At 43.9% G+C, this 20,457-nt stretch overlaps 1 protein-coding gene across 1 annotated transcript in view; it reads left to right on the top strand.

Moving 5' to 3' along the window:
• The first annotated feature begins 6,080 nt into the window (after positions 1 to 6,080).
• The window catches only part of CSRP2 (cysteine and glycine rich protein 2), a 70,823-nt gene continuing 56,446 nt past the window's right edge, over positions 6,081 to 20,457 (top strand). Inside the window, exon 1 of the mRNA XM_073560021.1 lies at positions 6,081 to 6,238. The gene's annotated coding sequence lies outside the window, so the exon portion shown is untranslated. The remainder of the gene's footprint in view (positions 6,239 to 20,457) is intronic.

Here is a 20,457-nt window from a genome sequence, read left to right as displayed (position 1 = left end):
GCTAACCTCCCTAGATGTGGACGGAAAAGAAAAATTGACAAGAGATTTCAAAGCAAGATTGTGCGGATGTTGGATAAAGAACCTCGACTAACATCCAAACAAGTTCAAGCCGCCCTGCAGTCCGAGGGTACAACAGTGTCAACCCGTACTATCCGTCGGCATCTGAATGAAAAGGGACTGTATGGTAGGAGACCCAGGAAGACCCCACTTCTTACCCCGAGACATAAAAAAGCCAGGCTGGAGTTTGCCAAAACTTACCTGAAAAAGCCTAAAACGTTTTGTAAGAATGTTCTCTGGTCAGATGAGACAAATGTAGAGCTTTTTGGGCAAAGGCATCAACATAGAGTTTACAGGAGAAAAAAAGAGGCATTCAAAGAAAAAAACACGGTCCCTACAGTCAAACATGGCAGAGGTTCCCTGATGTTTTGGGGTTGCTTTGCTGCCTCTGGCACTGGACTGCTTGACCGTGTGCATGGCATTATGAAGTCTGAAGACTACCAACAAATTTTGCAGCATCATGTAAGGCCCAGTGTGAGAAAGCCGGGTCTCCCTCAGAGGTCATGGGTCTTCCAGCAGGACAATGACCCAAAACACACTTCAAAAAGCACTAGAAAACGGTTTGAGAGAAAGCACTGGAGACTTCTAAGGTGGCCAGCAATGAGTCCAGACCAGAATCCCATAGAATACCTGTGGAGAGATCTAAAAATGGCAGTTTGGAGAAGGCACCCTTCAAATATCAGGGACCTGGAGCAGTTTGCCAAAGAAGAATGGTCTAAAATTCCAGCAGAGCATTGTAAGAAACTCATTGATGGTTACCGGAAGCGGTTGGTTGCAGTTATTTTGGCTAAAGGATGTGCAACCAAGTATTAGGCTGAGGGTGCCAATACTTTTGTCTGGCCCATTTTTTGGAGTTTTATGTGAAATGATCAATGTTTTGCTTTATTCTCTTTTGTGTTTTTTTTTTTTCATTTAAGACAAATTAAATGAAGATAATAATGCGAAAGAATTTGTGTTTGCAATCATTTTCAGGAAGAAACTGAGTATTATCTGACAGAATTGCAGGGGTGTCAATAGTTTTGGCCACAACTGTATCCTATTACCAGGGTGTCATGGAAGCAGCATGCTCCTATTATCGGGGTTTCATGGAATCTGCATGCTCCCATTATCAGGGTGTCAAGGAGGCAGCATTCTTCTATGATAAGGCTGTCATGGAGGCAGCAGTATCCTATTATTAGGGTGACATGTAGGCAGCATTCTCCTATTATCAGGGTGTCATGTAGGAAGTAGTATCTTATTATCAGGGTGACATGGAGGCAGCATGCTCCTATTGTCAGGGTGTCACGGAGGAAGTAGTATATTATTATCAGAGTGTCATGGAGGCAGCTTTCTCCTATTATCAGAGTGTCATGGAGGAAGTAGTATCTTATTACCAGGGTGTCATGGAGGCAGCATGCTCCTATTATAAGGGTGTCATAGAGGTAGCAGTATCCTATTATCAGGATGTCATGGAAGCAGTGTGCTCTTACTATCAGGGTGTAATGGAGGCAGCATTCTATTATCAGGGTGTCACAGAGGAAGCAGTATCCTATTATCAGGGTGTCATGGAGGAAGTAGTATCTTATCAGGGTGTCATAGAGGAAGCAGTATCTTATGATCAGGGTGTGTGAAGGCAGCAGTATCCTATTATCTGGGTGTCATGGAGGAAGCAGTATCCTATTACCAGGGTGTCATGGAGGCAGCATGCTCCTATTATAAGGCCATGTCCACACGCTGCGGTTCTGCTGCGGTTTTGGCTCTGCAGAACTGCAGCAGTTCCGCAGACATGGTAGCCTATGGGTTTTCAAAACCGCAGTGCTCACGCTGCGGTTTTTTACCTGCGGAAAAGCTGTGGGGTTTTTTCCGCAGCATGTCAATTGTTTCTGTGGATTCTGCTGCGGTTTCACACCTTTAACATAGTAGAGGTGTGAAACCGCAGGGCCAAACCGCAGGCCAAACCGCAGCAAAACCGCAGGTCACTTTACCTGCGGTTTTACCTGCGGTTCCGTGGGAAAAAACCCGCAGTGAATCTGCAGTGTGTGCACATAGCCTAAGGGTGTCATGGATGCAGCAGTGTCTTATTATCAGGGTGTTATGGAGGAAGTAGTATCTTATTATCAGAGTGTCATGGAGGCAGCTTTCTCCTGTTATCAGGGTGTCATGGAGATACTGAAGGGACAATTGACCAAAATGATGCAGGAGACTACGTCTCCATGGCCAGAGCTCCTACCCATTGTACTATACCACATCCGTACTACCCCTATTGTAAAACATGGCCTGTCCCCATATGAGATATTGTTTGGTGCTAGGCCCCCAGTTGCATATTTCCAGCCTCAGCAGTTATCAGAAGAAACTGACCGTGCTGTTCAATGTGTTATTCAGCTTAGTAAAATCTTGCTATTACCTATGTTCTAGTTTCCTTTTCTTTTCCAGATTCAGCAGAAACCAACACCTGTTATAACCTGAAGCCTGGTGATTTGGTAGTCGTGAAGAGGCATGTCAGAAAGCACAGACTAGAACCCTTGTTGACGGTCCCTATCAAGTCCTCCTCATCACCCAACAAGCCAATAGCAAATAAAGGGGACATAATGTTTTGGTTTTCCGCATTTTCCATATTGTTATTGGTAGAAGTTAAAGTTAGAAGACGTTCAAAGACTCAGAGATTAATACGATGATTGTAATAAGGACAGTTGGTGGTCAGACACTTTCTCCTTTCTCAATCCAGCCAATTGGTTTAAGGGAATTGGGGGCTGGATAGCTGGGATCTTACAAAGCTTGTTGCATATTGCTGCCTGTATCCTTGTTGTATATGTGATACTAAAACTTGTTCTTTGGTGTATTTCTGTATGTATTAGGAAATTCTACACTAAGACAGCTAATGATGATACCAAAGGCGTCTTTACCCCTGCTCTTCTCTGCACCAGTCTCAAAAGGCTACTTGATGAAGATGTTGAAGCCAAGCACATGGCTACCTACAAAAGATCACCACCGTAATCAAAATTTGTTGTTCGTGAATTGCAGTATACAGGGGGGACGGGTGCGCCGCGACAGCCATGACTGATAACACGGCATCAGCCATGTGAAGACCAGTACCCCTCGAGCTTATGGCTTGGGATAGCATCTCTGATACTGCATATTAGTTAACAAAGTTTATCTAGGGGGATTGTGAAGTACAGTATTCAGATGTACGGGACATCTTGTTCTCCAGACTCCATTTTTGTGCTTGCGACGCCATTTTGTTGTTTATGAGTTAAATTTTGTAACTAGGTGAAAGTTCATGGTTGTTATGAAACCAGACTTTTCCAGCTTATATAAGATATGAGACCCTGAAGAATGTGCTATTGTTCTATTTTCTACGTCATGCAACTAGGGACATATTCCGATTTTCTTGCAATACTATTGGTTTATAAAGTGAATTTGTCACGACGATGCTATTGGTATCTGAGTACGTTGCATAATTAAGCAAAATACTATAAAAAGGTGACATAATAAAGGGGGTTAGTGATCTGCCTTGATCCTACCGTACAGAGACCCCCATCTCCGAGTCGTCATTCCCAGTTTCTAGCAACGCCCTATGAACTAATTTGGAAATCACTGGATCAACCGTGAAGGGTTAATTTAGCCCTCCCTCAATAGCTCCCTCAACAGTGTCTTATTACCAGGGTGTCATGGAGGCTGCATGCTCCTATTATAAGGGTGTCATGAAGGTAGCAGTATCCTATTATCAGGGTGTCATGGAATCAGCGTGCTCTTATCAGGGTGTCATGGAGGCAGCATTCTCCTACTATCAGGGTGTCATGGAAACAGCAGTATCCTACTATCAGGGTGTAATGGAGGCAGCATTCTCCTATTATCAGGGTGTCACAGAGGAAGCAGTATCCTATTATCAGGGTGTCATAGAGGAAGTAGTATCTTATGATCAGGGTGTGTGGAGGCAGCAGTATCCTATTATCTGGGTTTCATGAAGGCAGCAGTATCCTATTATCAGGGTGTCGTGAAAGCAGCAGTATCCTATTATCAGGGTGTCATGGAGGCAGCAAGCTCCTATTATCAGGGTGTCATGGAGGAAGCAGTATCCTTTTATAGTGGTGTCATGGAGGCAGCATTCTCCTACTATCAGGGTGTCATGGAGGCAGCATTCTCCTACTATCAGGGCGTCATGGAGGAAGCAGTATCTTATGATCAGGGTGTGTGGAGGCAGCAGTATCCTATTATCTGGGTGTCATGGAGGAAGCAGTATCCTTTTATAATGGTGTCATGGAGGCAGCATTCTCCTACTATCAGGGTGTCATGGAGGAAGCAGTATCTTATGATCAGGGTGTGTGGAGGCAGCAGTATCCTATTATCTGGGTGTCATGGAGGAAGCAGTATCCTTTTATCAGGTTGTCATGGAGGCAGCATGCTCCTATTATCAGGGTGACATGGAGGCAGCATTCTCCTACTATCAGGGTGTCATGGAGGCAGCATTCTCCTACTATCAGGATGTCATGGAGGAAGCAGTATCCTTTTATCAGGTTGTCATGGAGGCAGCACGGTCCTATTATCAGGGTGTCATCGAGGAAGCAGTATCCTTTTATAGTGGTGTCATGGAGGCAGCATTCTCCTACTATCAGGGTGTCATGGAGGCAGCATTCTCCTACTATCAGGGCGTCATGGAGGAAGCAGTATCTTATGATCAGGGTGTGTGGAGGCAGCAGTATCCTATTATCTGGGTGTCATGGAGGAAGCAGTATCCTTTTATAATGGTGTCATGGAGGCAGCATTCTCCTACTATCAGGGTGTCATGGAGGAAGCAGTATCTTATGATCAGGGTGTGTGGAGGCAGCAGTATCCTATTATCTGGGTGTCATGGAGGAAGCAGTATCCTTTTATCAGGTTGTCATGGAGGCAGCATGCTCCTATTATCAGGGTGACATGGAGGCAGCATTCTCCTACTATCAGGGTGTCATGGAGGAAGCAGTATCGTTTTATAGTGGTGTCATGGAGGCAGCATTCTCCTACTATCAGGGTGTCATGGAGGAAGCAGTATCTTATGATCAGGGTGTGTGGAGGCAGCAGTATCCTATTATCTGGGTGTCATGGAGGAAGCAGTATCCTTTTATCAGGTTGTCATGGAGGCAGCATGCTCCTATTATCAGGGTGACATGGAGGCAGCATTCTCCTACTATCAGGGTGTCATGGAGGAAGCAGTATCCTTTTATAGTGGTGTCATGGAGGCAGCATTCTCCTACTATCAGGGTGTCATGGAGGAAGCAGTATCTTATGATCAGGGTGTGTGGAGGCAGCAGTATCCTATTATCTGGGTGTCATGGAGGAATCAGTATCCTTTTATCAGGTTGTCATGGAGGCAGCATGCTCCTATTATCAGGGTGTCATGGAGGCAGCATTCTCCTACTATCAGGGTGTCATGGAGGAAGCAGTATCCTTTTATAGTGGTGTCATGGAGGCAGCATTCTCCTACTATCAGGATGTCATGGAGGAAGCAGTATCCTTTTATCAGGTTGTCATGGAGGCAGCACGGTCCTATTATCAGGGTGTCATCGAGGAAGCAGTATCCTTTTATAATGGTGTCATGGAGGGAGCAGTCTCCTATCAGGGTGTCATGGAGGCAGCATTCTCCTACTATCAGGATGTCATGGAGGAAGTAGTATCCTATTATCAGGGTGTCATGGAGACAGCATTCTCCTACTATCAGGGTGTCATGGAGGAAGTAGTATCCTATTACCAGGGTGTCATGGAAGCAGCATGCTCCTATTATCAGGATGTCATGGAGGAAGCAGTATCCTATTTTTAGGGTGACATGTAGGCAGCTTTCTCCTATTATACGGGTGTCATGGAGGCAGTAGTATCTTATTATCAGGGTGTGTGGAGGCAGCACGGTCCTGCTTCGTCCTCTCCGGTGACTACCTCCAAGCCCTGCCCTGTGCCTCATACAATACGTCATAACTAACACTAAACTGTAAGGAGCCGCCGGCAGAGAATTGGTGCTCGCGCCATGTGGGAGGACGCGGTGACGTCATGAGACGCCGAGACCTGAGAGTATGTGGCACAGCCCGAGCTCTCACTTCTCACCCCACGTCCTATACTTCACATAGTTCTCCCGGCCCCGCCCATCCTCCGCACGGCAGTAACAGCCCCGCACGGCCGGCTATAGCTCAGTCTACAGCAGTGCTCGAGGGAGGCGGCCGGTGAGCGCGGACTGGTGAGTGCTGGAGCTTATCTCTAGGTGTAGCTGTCTAGTCCTGGCCGGCGCCCCAGCAAGTCACGGACGGTTCTATCTACCTTGCGTTTACCTCATAGCTCCATTGTTCTGGTAGTGACAGTTCCTGGTCCGGCTCCGTAACGTCTGACATAGCTCACAGACTAGCAAAGCATTAACCGAGGACGGTGGCTTTACCGCCTGCTATGTGTGCCCTGGGGGGACCTGCCACCGACAGCTCTGTCCCGGGGCATAGGCAGTGGCTGGGCCGGCAGGAGGACGTTACTGTGAGAAGCTGGGACCAGACGGCACTCCATGTTATATGGGGGAGGTCGCCCCAGGGGTTCTCCCAATAGGTATCCAGGTGGTCAGCAAATCTGGTGTGAATGGCTGTCTGTAGGGACAAGTGTGTGAAAGGAGAGCAAGTGATTGTGTTCACAAAGAGATCCCAATTATTGTAATTTGGAAATGAGCTTCAACTTGTGGTGTGACGTCGCTGGTCGGCGCCTGCTGCGGTGCCACGTCGCTGGTCGGCGCCTGCTGCGGTGCCACGTCGCTGGTCGGCGCCTGCTGCGGTGCCACGTCGCTGGTCGGCGCCTGCTGCGGTGCCACGTCGCTGGTCGGCGCCTGCTGCGGTGCCACGTCAGTTTATCATTACATTTAAAATAACCTCCTTTACATAGCACCTCACTTGATGGTAACAAGATATCCAGATGTGTGTGTATGTATGTCTGTGTGTGTGTGTGTATATATATATATATATATATATATATATATATATATTACACTATTGTGTTTTTATCTTTTTATGGGATGGGTTAACGTTCAACTTTTCGGCACAACTTGCTCAGTAATCGCTCCCATTGTTCCTTGTGTACTGGGATGTGGGAGAATGTCTTGTCCCATTAAACTTGGGCGGGTCCTTGGAGGAATCCCATATGTATTGTCTTCACTAATAATAATAAAGTGACTTGTGTAACCTTTCTCTAGAAATACAATCACTTTATTCTTTGAGCTTATGATCTTGCTGTGCTACGAGTAAAGGGCAATGTGGGCACGACGCTGGTGACACTGACCCTAAAATGCCACTGTGACTGTATTGTCTCTAATATCTAAGTGTTCCTTATCCTCCACTTTATGTAGAACCCAGTTATTATCTCGACACTTTTTCTCTCAATTTTTTTTATTGTATTTTTTTTTTGTTCTGCCAATATGATCTAATGCACGTTATGTAAAATGTAGTAAACATGACTTGTTGCGTTTTCAGACTTAAGATACAATACATTTTTGAAAAGCATGTTTCTGTGGGTTTTTTTTTTTTTTTTTTTTATTTTTTGTCCCAAAAATGGGGTATATAGTCTTCTCTATGCTTCATGAGGACCCTGGAGTAGAGAGTGCAATAAAAAGGGACAAATGTATCAAATGTGATGCATAAAAAGAATATTAAAGTGCTATGTTCTGCACATTCTCTTTATGGTGAGGACACTGAAGGTATATTTCCACAGTCAGTAAACGCTGCGGGTTGGACGCTGTGTACATCTGCGGGATCCAGATGTTACAGCATAGTGGATGGGATTTCATGAAATCCCATGCCCTCTGTGTGCTCCGATACCCGCTGCTACCCTGCAGAGACGAACATGCGATGCATCTTTCCAGACCGCAGCATGTCTATCTTGCTGTGACGCGAGTCTCCGCGAGATAAATCTCACCCGTACAATGTATAGGATGCAGTGATTCTACACGGTTCAATGAACACATATGGAATCACCTGCGTTCAAAAGCCGGCAGAGCATCGGACATGTGCTGCATACAGAGCGCTGCCTAATATTGAACGTGTGCACGTACCCTGATAGTGCAATAAAGTTGGCTTCGTTTAACCCCCTAAGATGCTTCAGTCAGTGACAACCGTTGCACCTGTTTGTATATTCAAACAAATGTATAGTGTCCATATGTTAAATCTGCAATTTCCTACCTGACCCTTCTGATCTAACAGCTGCCCTATATGCATATGATGCTTTTAGTTGTCAGGAGACCCAAGGTCAGGCCAGGAATTGTTGCTGCCAGGGCTATGTAGTCCGTAGCCGTTTTGGTGGAGTCTATATAAAACGGACTGATGCCTAAAATTTGTAAAAAGTTGGGTATGTTAGTACAATGCAGGATGTACTGTAAATGTTTTCATAAGACTTTGGGAAAGTTATAAAATGTTCTATTCCTGATCTAAGGATCTAGGCTTTTGAGATGAATCTGTGCTGCACTTTATCTACATGCTGTGGAGTCAGAGGTTTGGTTTGCCTATTCCACAGTCCTGGTTGCCGCCACACGAACGATAAATTACAATTACGGTACGTTAATTACTATTGAATTCATTTAGGGTCTAGGGTTGATAAGGGAGAACCCTAAAGGGGGTTTTACACATAGCGATATCGCTATAACGTCACCGATTTTTACCTCCAACTGGCTCCCCCGCTTTCTGTCGCTGATCGCGCAGCTCCACTTCTCGTCGGCCACTTCCTGCTGGCGCCAACGAGCGACATGTGGATGTGGGCGGGAGGACGTCAGGATCGCCGCGTCTGAAAGGTAAGTATCGTCCGCTGTATCGCTGTGAGATCTGCCTGTTTGGTAGCTCACTAGCGACCATTTAGCAATGCACCAACGATCCTGACCGGGTCGTATCGTTGTCGGGATCGCTGGTGCATCACTAAATGTAAAGGGGCCTTTACCTCTGTTAATTTCAAATATCGCGACACTATTGGGAGGCACCAGTGACTTAACGTGACAACCAGGGTCATAAGGGTCCCCATATATAATATACAGTCATATGTAAAAGTTTGGGCACCCCTATTAATGTTTAACCTTTTTTCTTTATAACAATTTTGGTTTTTGCAACAGCTATTTCAGTTTCATATATCTAATAACTGATGGACTCAGTTATATTTCTGGATTCAAATGAGGTTTATTGTACTAACAGAAAATGTGCAATCTGCATTTAAACAAAATTTGACCGGTGTAAAAGTATGGGCACCCTTATCATTTTCTTGATTTGAACACTCCTAACTACTTTTTACTGACTTCCTGAAGCACTAAATTGGTTTTGTATCCTCATTAAGCTTTGAACTTCATAGCCAGGTGTATCAAATCATGAGAAAAGGTATTTAAAGTGGCCACTTGCAAGTAGTTCTCCTATTAGATTCTCCTATGAAGAGTGGCATCATGGGCTCCTCAAAACAACTCTCAAATGATCTGAAAACAAAGATTATTCAACATAGCTTTTCAGGGGAAGGATACAAAAAGTTGTCTCAGAGTTTTAACCTGTCAGTTTCCACTGTGAGGAACATAGTAAGGAAATGGAAGAACACAGGTACAGTTCTTGTTAAGCCCAGAAGTGGCAGGCCAAGAAAAATATCAGAAAGGCAGAGAAGAAGAATGGTGAGAACAGTCAAGGACAATCCACAGACCACCTCCAAAGACCTGCAGCATCATCTTGCTGCAGATGGTGTCACTGTGCATCGGTCAACAATACAGCGCACTTTGCACAAGGAGAAGCTGTATGGGAGAGTGATGCGAAAGAAGCCGTTTCTGCAAGCATGCCACAAACAGTCGCCTGAGGTATGCAAAAGCACATTTGGACAAGCCAGTTACATTTTGGAAGAAGGTCCTGTGGACTGATGAAACAAAGATTGAGTTGTTTGGTCATACAAAAAGGCGTTATCCATGCGCTGTATTGTTGACCGATGCACAGTGACACCATCTGCAGCAAGATGATGCTGCAGGTCTTTGGAGGTGGTCTGTGGATTCTCCTTGACTGTTCTCACCATTCTTCTTCTCTGCCTTTCTGATATTTTTCTTGGCCTGCCACTTCTGGGCTTAACAAGAACTGTACCTGTGTTCTTCCATTTCCTAACTATGTTCCTCACAGTGGAAACTGACTGGTTAAATCTCTGAGACAACTTTTTGTATCCTTCCCCTGAAAAGCTATGTTGAATAATCTTTGTTTTCAGATCATTTGAGAGTTGTTTTGAGGAGCCCATGATGCCACTCTTTATAGGAGAATCAAATAGGAGAACTACTTGCAAGTGGCCACCTTAAATACCTTTTCTCATGATTTGATACACCTGGCTATGAAGTTCAAAGCTCAATGAGGTTACAAAACCAATTTAGTGCTTCAGGAAGTCAGTAAAAAGTAGTTAGGAGTGTTCAAATCAAGAAAATGATAAGGGTGCCCATACTTTTGCACCGGTCAAATTTTGTTTAAATGCAGATTGCACATTTTCTGTTAGTACAATAAACCTCATTTGAATCCAGAAATATAACTGAGTCCATCAGTTATTAGATATATGAAACTGAAATAGCTGTTGCAAAAAACAAAATTGTTATAAAGAAAAAAGGTTAACATTAATAGGGGTGCCCAAACTTTTACATATGACTGTATACTTTATCGTTGTTTGATCCACAGCCCTTTGTCCTGACTCCGATATACACAGGAGCACTCGCTCTGCTGAGAGCTGCTGCCGGACTACCCTCGTGGCGGCTTATCTTGTAGAGAATACATTAGCAGTCTGAGATCAGGTGATGTTGGGGAACTGTCCGAAGGCCCCCATACACATTAGACAGTCTGCCAAGCCCACCTTTACTATGTTTGTCTTATGTTAGTCTAATGGGTATGGCAGGGTTAGGGGATATTTTAAAATAAAAGTGGACCATTACATGCAATAATGCTTTTGAAATCCCACCCAAAACATTATTGAAGTGAATTGAAGGGGTTGTCTGCTATCAAGGAAAAAAGGGTAAATGGGTGAGTGCCACCAAATAGCAACATTACTTGTTAAATCTACAGTTTCCTGCCATTTTTTTGTTTGTCTGCTGTGGTACAGTAAGCCATCGCTGGCCTCAGTGGTCACATCACTTCACAGCAGGGAGAATATAGCAATGGCAAAAGGTGGGTTATGTCTTGCTTATTCAAACATCAATAAACCCAAGGAAACAGTTTCAGAATTTGGTCGCGTTCACACTATCAGTACTTGGTGGGTATTTTACATCAGTATCTGTAAGCCAAAACCAGGAGTGGAACAATCAGAGGAAAGTATAATAGAAACACATCACTACTTCTGTATTTATCACCCACTCCTGGTTTTGGCTTACAAATGCTGATGTCAAATACTGAATGTTACCAAAAGCAATATATTTAATGTTAAATAGTATCCACAAAAGTTCGAGCCTTCACATCAGGGCTATATTGCAGGAAAAAAAATAAATGAATGGCTCCCAAAATGCAGCTATACAAACTGCTCTTTTTTTTATGGTAATTTTTTTTATAAAACATGTTTTTATTTGACCAAAGGCACAAAATGTAAAAGCTGTATTTGTTTGGTATCGCTGTATTCTTGCCAACTCTACTTCCAGCAGCTACGAGAAGGTACACGTATGGATATTCCTCCTAAAACTAATCACAAAAGAAAAGCATTATGTCCAACTTAGAAATAATACCAGAGGAAAAAATTAGACAGTGTCCTCTGGAGAACTGGAAAATAAAAAGGTCTTTGAACAGAGTAGCCCTTTGTGAGTTAATTCTATCTGGCAGTTTTGTGTTTTATGGAATTTTTCGTGTCTTGCATGATTAATTTGCACATTATTGTTCAGTTTTTCCTTGGCAGTGGTTAGATTTGTAGTGTACACCTAATTACATTGATGGTGGATCAAGAAAACGTTCTCCCTTTTCATCAGCTTTATAATGCCAAGAATTTTTTTTAGCATACACTGACACAGGCTGTAGTATGGAGCAATTCAACAATACCCTCTGGCCAGAGTCACAATAGGGCATGGCATCTGATGTAATATGCTTAATGACCCTCGGTTCCAGCTCTGCTGCAAGCTTGAACCTAGTGTCAGTGCTCTGTGCTCCGAGCCTCTCGCATGACCAGATCTGATCTCAGGTGTGGCGGTGATGGAGAAAGTAATTTCTCCCTCTCTTCTGTTCAACACGCACCCTTAGACTTGTATGGGTGCGTGCGATCCGAATGTCGCATGCAATAACAGCATACTACATTTTTTCAGTCTGATCTTGATCAGAGCTGGAAAAAAACCCTGAGCGCACAATCTTTAGAATGACACTGGTCCAAATGTAATCTTTTAATTATTTTTTTTTTTATACTGATTGCATTTGTCCAACTTATTCACAAGTGTGAGCGAGCCCTTCTACTTTGGGATATGTCCCATTTAAGTAATTCACAAATGACTCCTGATAAAATTTACAATTCCTGTGTCCTTTACTGCTCACATAGCAAACTATCAGCATTTCATGACCACTTATAATATGCTAGTACTTTTACTATCCTCCTCAGTCCTAGACAGAGGATAGGGATCAGCAGGCTTGCACCACCAAAGCATCATTCACATTGGAACACAGGACCCCTTGTTCTTGTGATCACTTATCACCTATCCCGTGGGTATGAAATGGACCTCGTGGGAAACACCCTGTTATCCACGCATTCCTTGAGGTCTTCATGCTAATCCTGATCTGATATGAGCTTCCTTTCTGGATCATACAAACCGATCTTGTATAACATGCACAACCATTATGTTGAATGGCCATCTTGTATGACTGCATTTTCTGTGTAATAGCCACTGTAGGAGAAATATTTGGCTGACTGAGGCTTCCCGTTTTTTGCTTAGAACATGGCTTGCAATGAATGGCTGAGCCTTGCAGTGGCTTATGTTTGATAGAGGTTGTGAAGAATTTCGGAGATATAATTTCATGTCCATCATTTGTATCCTACTTGGCATGGGATTATAAAATTCCCTTCAGTTTATAGCTGTATGAGAATGTAAGGGTAAGACCAGGCTGCAGGTGCCTGCATCATGCTGGGTCCAGAACTGCTGAGGCTGCGTCCCATGTTGCCTGGGGGAAAGAATAGGGGACAGGACAGGCCACATAACCAAGGAATAGGGTGTGTGGCTAAGCCAGGCAGTGAGGAGAAAGTACGCACAAAGAAAGGTTCAGTTCCCTGTCGGCAGTGAGAACGGAGGCAGGTGTGTGGCGCGCTCTGCAGCGAGAAAGGCAGCGTGGTGCCATGCTCCAGCAGAACTTCAGCGAGCGCTGCGGTGAGACAGTGTGTGTGCGGTGCTCGGGTGGAGGTGCGGGAGCTGGGTGCAGGATCCTGAGGTGTGTTCCCCAAGGCTGATAGACACGCAGCAGCACCCGTGTTGGTCAGAGTACTCCGTCCGTGCGGGGGTTGATTGGGGAAAAGCTCCCAGCCACAGAGCACCGATCTGGGACAGCTGTGTGAGAGATTTACCTGTATTGGTGGACGCGCAGAGCAGCGCAAGCGGAGGAGAGCCGTGCTGAGCAGCCATTCAGGTGGCGGCAGCTGCTTCAGAGAGACACTTGCCACGAGTGGGAGTACAGCGCATGTGCCGCATAGAGAAAGCCGAGTACTGGACAGACATTTGCAGCCTACCTTGCCAGTTGACACTTGCCAGTCCACGTTACACACTCAGTGCTGCGACCCTGTTTGCTTTGGCCACATCAACTTATGGACTAGGGGCTCAGTGGAAGGTGCCGGAGACTGACCACTGCCGCCAAAAGATGGACTGTTTGCAGGACCACACTAGAACAGCACCGCGCCAGCCGTTGTTGGTGCCACTGCCTTCAAAACTTCAGTTGTGGACTGGGAAGCCTCTGACATAAGTGATTTTAAAGAACTGCCGTTATCTTGTTTATTGCTCATTAACTTTGCCTATTGCTTGCCATTGAATTGTTTAATCCTCATTTAACCATTTATCTCCCTGCGAGGAGTTAACCTCCTGTTAAATTAAAACTGTTAAATTTTGTTAACCCTTGCTCTGCCTTCTGTCTGTCACTGCATCCCGCAACCTTGTTACATAGCTCAACGGGGGGGGGGGGTCAAGCCTCAGAAAACTGTGTGTGAGTGACAGACCTCACACCTTGATCCAGCTAAGCTCAGAACAAAAAGCTTGCTTGCCATGTGTGTACCATGTATGTCCTGGCCATAAACAAGTTACATTTTTGAAATCTCTGGAATGGGCTGAATTCCTTCCAGGGTCTCGATCTGTTCTAGCACTGCAGGGTGGGGAGATGCGTACAATGGCTAGTAGGAACCAGATAGCCAAGATGTGTTTAGTCTCAACGCGTAGCAGGGGCCTGGCTGGATCCAATGGCGGGAAAACCGTGTTCCTAGGATCGTCCATTAGGAATTATGACCCATCTTAAGTCTTGGAGTCTTTAGCTGCTAGAGGCAAGGGCAGGGGATTTAGACTCGGCCCAGAAGAGTGACCCAAAGGGGATAAAGGGCTAGTGTAAGGCAATGTGGTATCTCTGTTATGCATGTAGTCGAAAGGGGGGTTCCGTCGAGTAACGTGCTGTGAAGGACTTGGGAACCAGCTGACAACTCATGCCCCCTGTGACCAGCGCACACATGGTAAAATCCATGATCCATCTGCTTATATCTTTTGTCCTACCACTGCCTGTATTTGCGTAACTGACTATTTTATATGTATAACCATTGTGTGTGTGTATATAGTGTATTGTCTTTTGTGCCCCTAAGGCAATTAAATATATAATTTAACCTTGGGTTGCTCTTTTATCTCAATCCACATGTCTGTATTCTAGGTTTCACTTTCCATGCTACCTGGGCTGGTTTCTAGCCCATTGTAATCCAGTTAACGGACTGGGCTTGTATCTAACGAGGAACTGGTGGCAGTCCCACCAGACTGACCATACACTGTTTCACTGGTGCTAATGAGAGGCCTATCAGGGTGGTGCCACGCCAGTGACTGCTTGGTTCTCGTCTTCTCACTCCTCATGCCTGCCTGGGCCCATGTGGAACAGGGGGTGTCTGTGTACAACTGAATCAAGCTGACCTTGCATGTCCCCAGGAGGTGCGTAATGTCACGTTGGTGCAAGTCATTACGTGATCCGTCTGACATTATAGTGACATCAGGTGGGGTGGCGAGATGCAGGTTCTTCACAAGTAAGGGCAGTGTGGAATTCTGTGATCTCTGGCGCCATGCTTCACAAGGTTTGTCTTAAGACTTGAGCATGTTTGCACACCGTGGCCTGATCATTTTTTTTTTTTTCTTCTTTACATCACAGTTTTTGCTCTTTAAAAACATGTCTAGGAATATGGCTACTTACAATCTACAGCGAACCTCATGATTTGGTGGCATGACAGTGATTACAACAAATTCCACGTTGGTTGCTCGTGACTTTTTTAATTTCTCCCTCTTCCCTATTGGGCAACATTGAATATTGGATGTCCCATTTATGACTGCTTACATACAGCATCAATGAGGTATAGAATTATAGTTTTACTGCAGATTATTTGATAAGACACTGCCACAATATGAATAAAAACAGGTTGTGCTACATGTAAACTATATGGCAAGGTCATCCACCTGTGGCATTCCAATTGTTGTAAATCTACAACTCCTAGTTTTTGGCGCTTGGGAGCATCCCGACAGCTGGAGTGACGCAGGTTGCTGACCCTTGCCCTATGGTTTCAGAGGACAGAATTGCAGAATGTTAAAAAAAAAAAAAAAAAAAAAAAAAAAATGAAAACAAAAACATCCATTTCTGTTTCTTGCTGTGGCTAGCAGCATGAACTGGTAATTGCTCGCTGTAAAATATGTATGTCTGCATGATTAGCTATGTTTTGTCATTGCCTCTGAGTCTGTATATACAATATATACAAATATAGTTTGTGGGCTTGTTTTCTTTATTCTGCAGTTTGTAGTAACAGCATCACTTAAAGATCATGAAATGCTGAAGAAAAAAACCCCACTGGTACAGCTTGATTACCTTTTTTTTATTTTAATCTTTTTTTCTAAATGGAATCCAAGGTTGGTAGAAGAAACTGCTCCAAATCCGCCAAGATTCTGCAGAAAAATCTGCACGTCTTTTGTTATAAATATATTTTACATTCTACCAATCTAAATCACTTTTTTTTTTTTTTTTTTTTTTTTTTTTTCCAAGGCAATGTAATCATTCTGCTTCAGTAAATTTTGTACTAACTGACCATTATGTGAGCTGGGTCTAAGGTAGTAAGCCATGGTTTTGCTATCTCCACAGCCCAGGTTAGCTATACATAGACCTGTTGCCGGTTACGTGCTGTAGGGTTGTCAGGAATGTGTTGGGTGAGGCTGTGACACATGTATCAATAGCACAATTGTCCTAAACTGTGACCCACAGAATAACATATCTGCTGCAGATATGGCTTTCAATAATTTCTATATCTGCACAGCTTTAGCACTTGTTCCTGAATGGCAGTCCTGAAAAAAAGTTCTCTGCTATTTGGCGCTTTTACATAACAAAGTGAACTGTCGTTTAGTATGCATAACACGGCATCCTTGCTGCAAAATGACACAGTAAGGCATCATAGACTGCCACTATATTGTCTACATGGCAGTAATTATAGTTTACAACACGGATCAGGATTTTAAAATGAAGCAACGCTTTGTAGAATAGTTACGTGCAAGCAGGAAAATGTATACATTATACAGGTTACAATGACTGGTGTTCTGTATGTTTTTTCCCTGTGTCCAGCCAATACAACATCTGTGTACCATTTAAGGTTGCTAAATGGATCTGCCATTATGGTTTCTGATTAAGTACAGTACTTTCACGTGGACCTAAAAAGGCTTAGCCAGGCCTTTTTTTTATTTTTATTTTTTAAATTTTTTTGAGAACTCACAAGCAGGTAGTTGCTAGCTGCCTGCCTGTTCTGCCCGGCACCTGTCTCTGCCTCAGAACAGTTCCAGACCGCTTGTGCCTGTGATTGTCTTCCTCTGACATAAACCAAAGCAATTTGAGCCTCAGCACATGTTGATATAAGTGCAATGCATGATGGCCATTTCACAAGTAGAACTTAAGATCAAAACAAAATGAGTAAATACCCTGTAGAAAGTAAATAAATGGCAATAGTGCAGGTGCTTCTCACTAACTTAGAATATCATCAAAAAGTTAATTTATTTCAGTAGAAAAAGTGAAACTCATATACAGTCATTACAAACATTGATCTATTTAAAGTGTTTTATGTTAACCCCTTCATGACCAATGACGCCACATAGGCGTCATGAAAGTTGGTGCCAATCCGACCAGTGACGCCTATGTGGCGTCATGACTTTAAAGCCCCCCTGCGGGTCGGGTGACCGGGGTCACTGAAAGGTCACCTGACCCGCAGATACAGGGGGCTTTGTACTTTAACACAGGGGGCGTGGCTTCGCCCCACGTGGCTACGATCGCTCTGATTTGCAGTTTCAGTTTTAACAGCCAATCAGAGCGATAGTAATATTTCATCAATGAAAATTGATGAAATTTTACAATCCAGCCATGGCCGATGCTGCAGTAGCATCGGACATGGCTGGAGACTGTGATTCGCGCCCCCCCCCCCGACTCACGGGGCCCCCGATACCGACTGACGGCGGCAATGTGCCGCCGCGTCATCTGCTCCCCTCCCCCTTCTCTCCGCTCCCCCCACAAAGTCAAACGGTGCTTCCCCCCCCCCCCCCCCCTTCCAAGCCCCGATGTGTGCCCAAACAGTGGTTTACCCCAACATATAGGGTATCAGCGTACTCAGGAAAAATTGCACAACAGCTTTGGGGGTCTAATTTCTCCTGTTACCCTTGGGAAAATAAAAAATTGGGGGCTAAAAAATTATTTTATTTTTTTATTTTCACGTCTCTGCGTTATAAACTTCTGTGAAGCACTTGGGGGTTCAAAGTGCTCACCAGACATCTAGATAAGTTCCTTGGAAGGTCTAGTTTCCAAAATGGGGTAACTTGTGGGGGGTTTCTACTGTTTAGGCACATCAGGGGCTCTGCAAACGTAACGACGACCGCAGACCTTTCCATCAAAGTCTGCATTTCAAAACGTCACTACTACCATTCCGAGCCCTTACGTGTGCCCTTAACAATGGTTCCCCCCATATATGGGGTACCAGCATACTCGGGACAAACTGGACAACAAATTTTGGGGTCCAATTTCTCCTGTTACCTTGTGAAAATAAAAAGTTAGCAAGCTAAAAAAAATTTTGAGGGGAAAAAATGATTTTTTTATTTCCACAGCTTTGCGTTATAAACTTCTGTGAAGCACTTGTGGGTTGAAAGTGCTCACCACACATCTAGATAAGTTTCTTGGGGGGTCTAGTTTCCAAAATGGGGTCACTTGTGGGGGGGTTCCACAGTTTAGGTACATTAGGGGCTCTGACATGACACCCGCAGACCATTCCATCAAAGTCAGCATTTCATAATGTCACTACTTCCCTTCTGAGCCCCGATGTGTGCCCAAACAGTGGTCCCGTTCTCCTCCCCCCCCCCCCCCCCCCCCCAGCATATTCAGGACAAACTGGACAACAACTTTTGTGGTCCAATTTCTCCTGGTACCCTTGTGAAAATAAAAAATTACGCACTAAAAAAATTTTTGAGTGGGGAAAAAAAATATTTATTTTCACGGCTCTGCGTTTTAAACTTTTGTGAAGCACTTGGGGGTTCACAGTGCTCACTATGCATCTAGATAAATTCCTTAGGGGGTCTAGTTTCCAAAATTGGGTCATTTGTGGGGGAGCTCCAAAGTTTAGGCACACAGGGGCTCTCCAAACACGACATGGTGTCCGCTAACGATTAGAGGTAATTTTAATTTCAAAAAGTCAAATGGCGCTCCTTCCCTTCTGAGCCCTGCCGTGCGCCCAAACAGTGGTTCCCCTCCCCCCCCCCCCCCCCCCCCACATATGGGGTACCAGCGTACTCGGGACAAACTGGACAACAACTTTTGTTGTCCAATTTCTCCTGTTAGCTATGTGAAAATAAAAAATAGCGTGCTAAAAAATCATTCTTGAGGAAAGATTTTTTTTTTACCTTCACTGCTCTGCGTTATAAACTTTTGTGAAGCACTTGGGGGTTCAAAGTGCTCACCACACATCTAGATAAGTTCCATAAGGAGTCTAGTTTCCAAAATGGGGTCACTTGTGGGGGGTTTTCACTGTTTAGGCACACAGGGCCTCTCCAAACGCGACATGGTGTCCGATAACGATTGGAACTAATTTTCCATTCAAAAAGTCAAATAGCGCTCCTTCCCTTCCGGACCCTGCCGTGCTCCCAAACAGTGGTTTATGACCACATACAAGGTATCGGTGTACTCAGGAGAAATTGCACAACAAATTTTAGGCTCCATTTTATCCTGTTGCCCATGTGAAAATGAATAAACTGAGGCTAAAAGAAAATTGTTGTGAAAAAAAGTACTTTTTTTTTTTTTTTATTTTTTTTTTATTTTTTTTTTTATGGATCCATTTGTGAAGCACCTGGGGGTTCAAAGTGATCACTATGCATCTAGATAAGTTCCTTGGGGGCGTCTAGTTTCCAAAATGGGGTCATTTGTGGGGGAGCTCCAATGTTTAGGCACACAGGGACTCTCCAAACGCGACATGGCAAACGGTAAATATTCCAGCATATTTTCCATTCAAAAAGTCAAATGGCGCGCCTTCCCTTCTGAGCCCTGCCGTGCACCCAAACAGTGATTTATGGCCACATGTGAGGTATCGCTGTACTCAGGAGAAATTGCACAACAAATTTTAGGATCCATTTTATCCTGTTCCCCATGTGAAAATGAAAAAATTGATGCTAAAAGAAAATTTTGGTTGGAAAAATTAAAATGTCCATTTTTTCCTTCCACGTTGCTTTAGTTCCTGTGAAACACCTGAAGGGTTAATAATTTTCTTGAATGTAGTATTGAGTAGCTTGAGGGGTGCAGTTTTTAGAATGGTATCACTTTTGGGTATTTTCTCCCATATAGACCCCTCAAAGTGACTTCAAATGTGAGGTGGTCCCTTAAAAAAAAAAAAAAAAAAGTTTTGTAAATTTTGTTGTAAAAATGAGAAATCACTGGTCAGCTTTTATCCCTTATAACTTCCTAACAAAAAAAAAAAAAAATTTGTTTCCAAAATTGTGCTGATGTAAAGTAGACATGTGGGAAATGTTATTTAGTAACTATTTTGTGTCACATAACTCTCTGGTTTAACAGAATAAAAATTCAAAATTTGAAAATTGCGAAATTTTCGCCAAATTTGTTTTTTTTTTTTCACAAACGTAAAAAATATAGACCTAAATTTACCACTAACATGAAGCCCAATATGTCCCGAAAAAAAATCTCAATCGCTAGGATGCGTTCCAGAGTTATTGCCTCATAAAGGGACACTGGTCAGAATTGCAAAAAA

The sequence above is a fragment of the Dendrobates tinctorius genome, unplaced genomic scaffold (assembly GCF_039654945.1).
Source record: "Dendrobates tinctorius isolate UK_male_01 unplaced genomic scaffold, ASM3965494v1 ptg000290l, whole genome shotgun sequence".
NCBI lineage: Eukaryota > Metazoa > Chordata > Amphibia > Anura > Dendrobatidae > Dendrobates > Dendrobates tinctorius.
The sequence above is the reverse complement of the archived record's forward strand: the minus strand, read 5'-3'. Positions and strand labels throughout refer to the sequence as shown.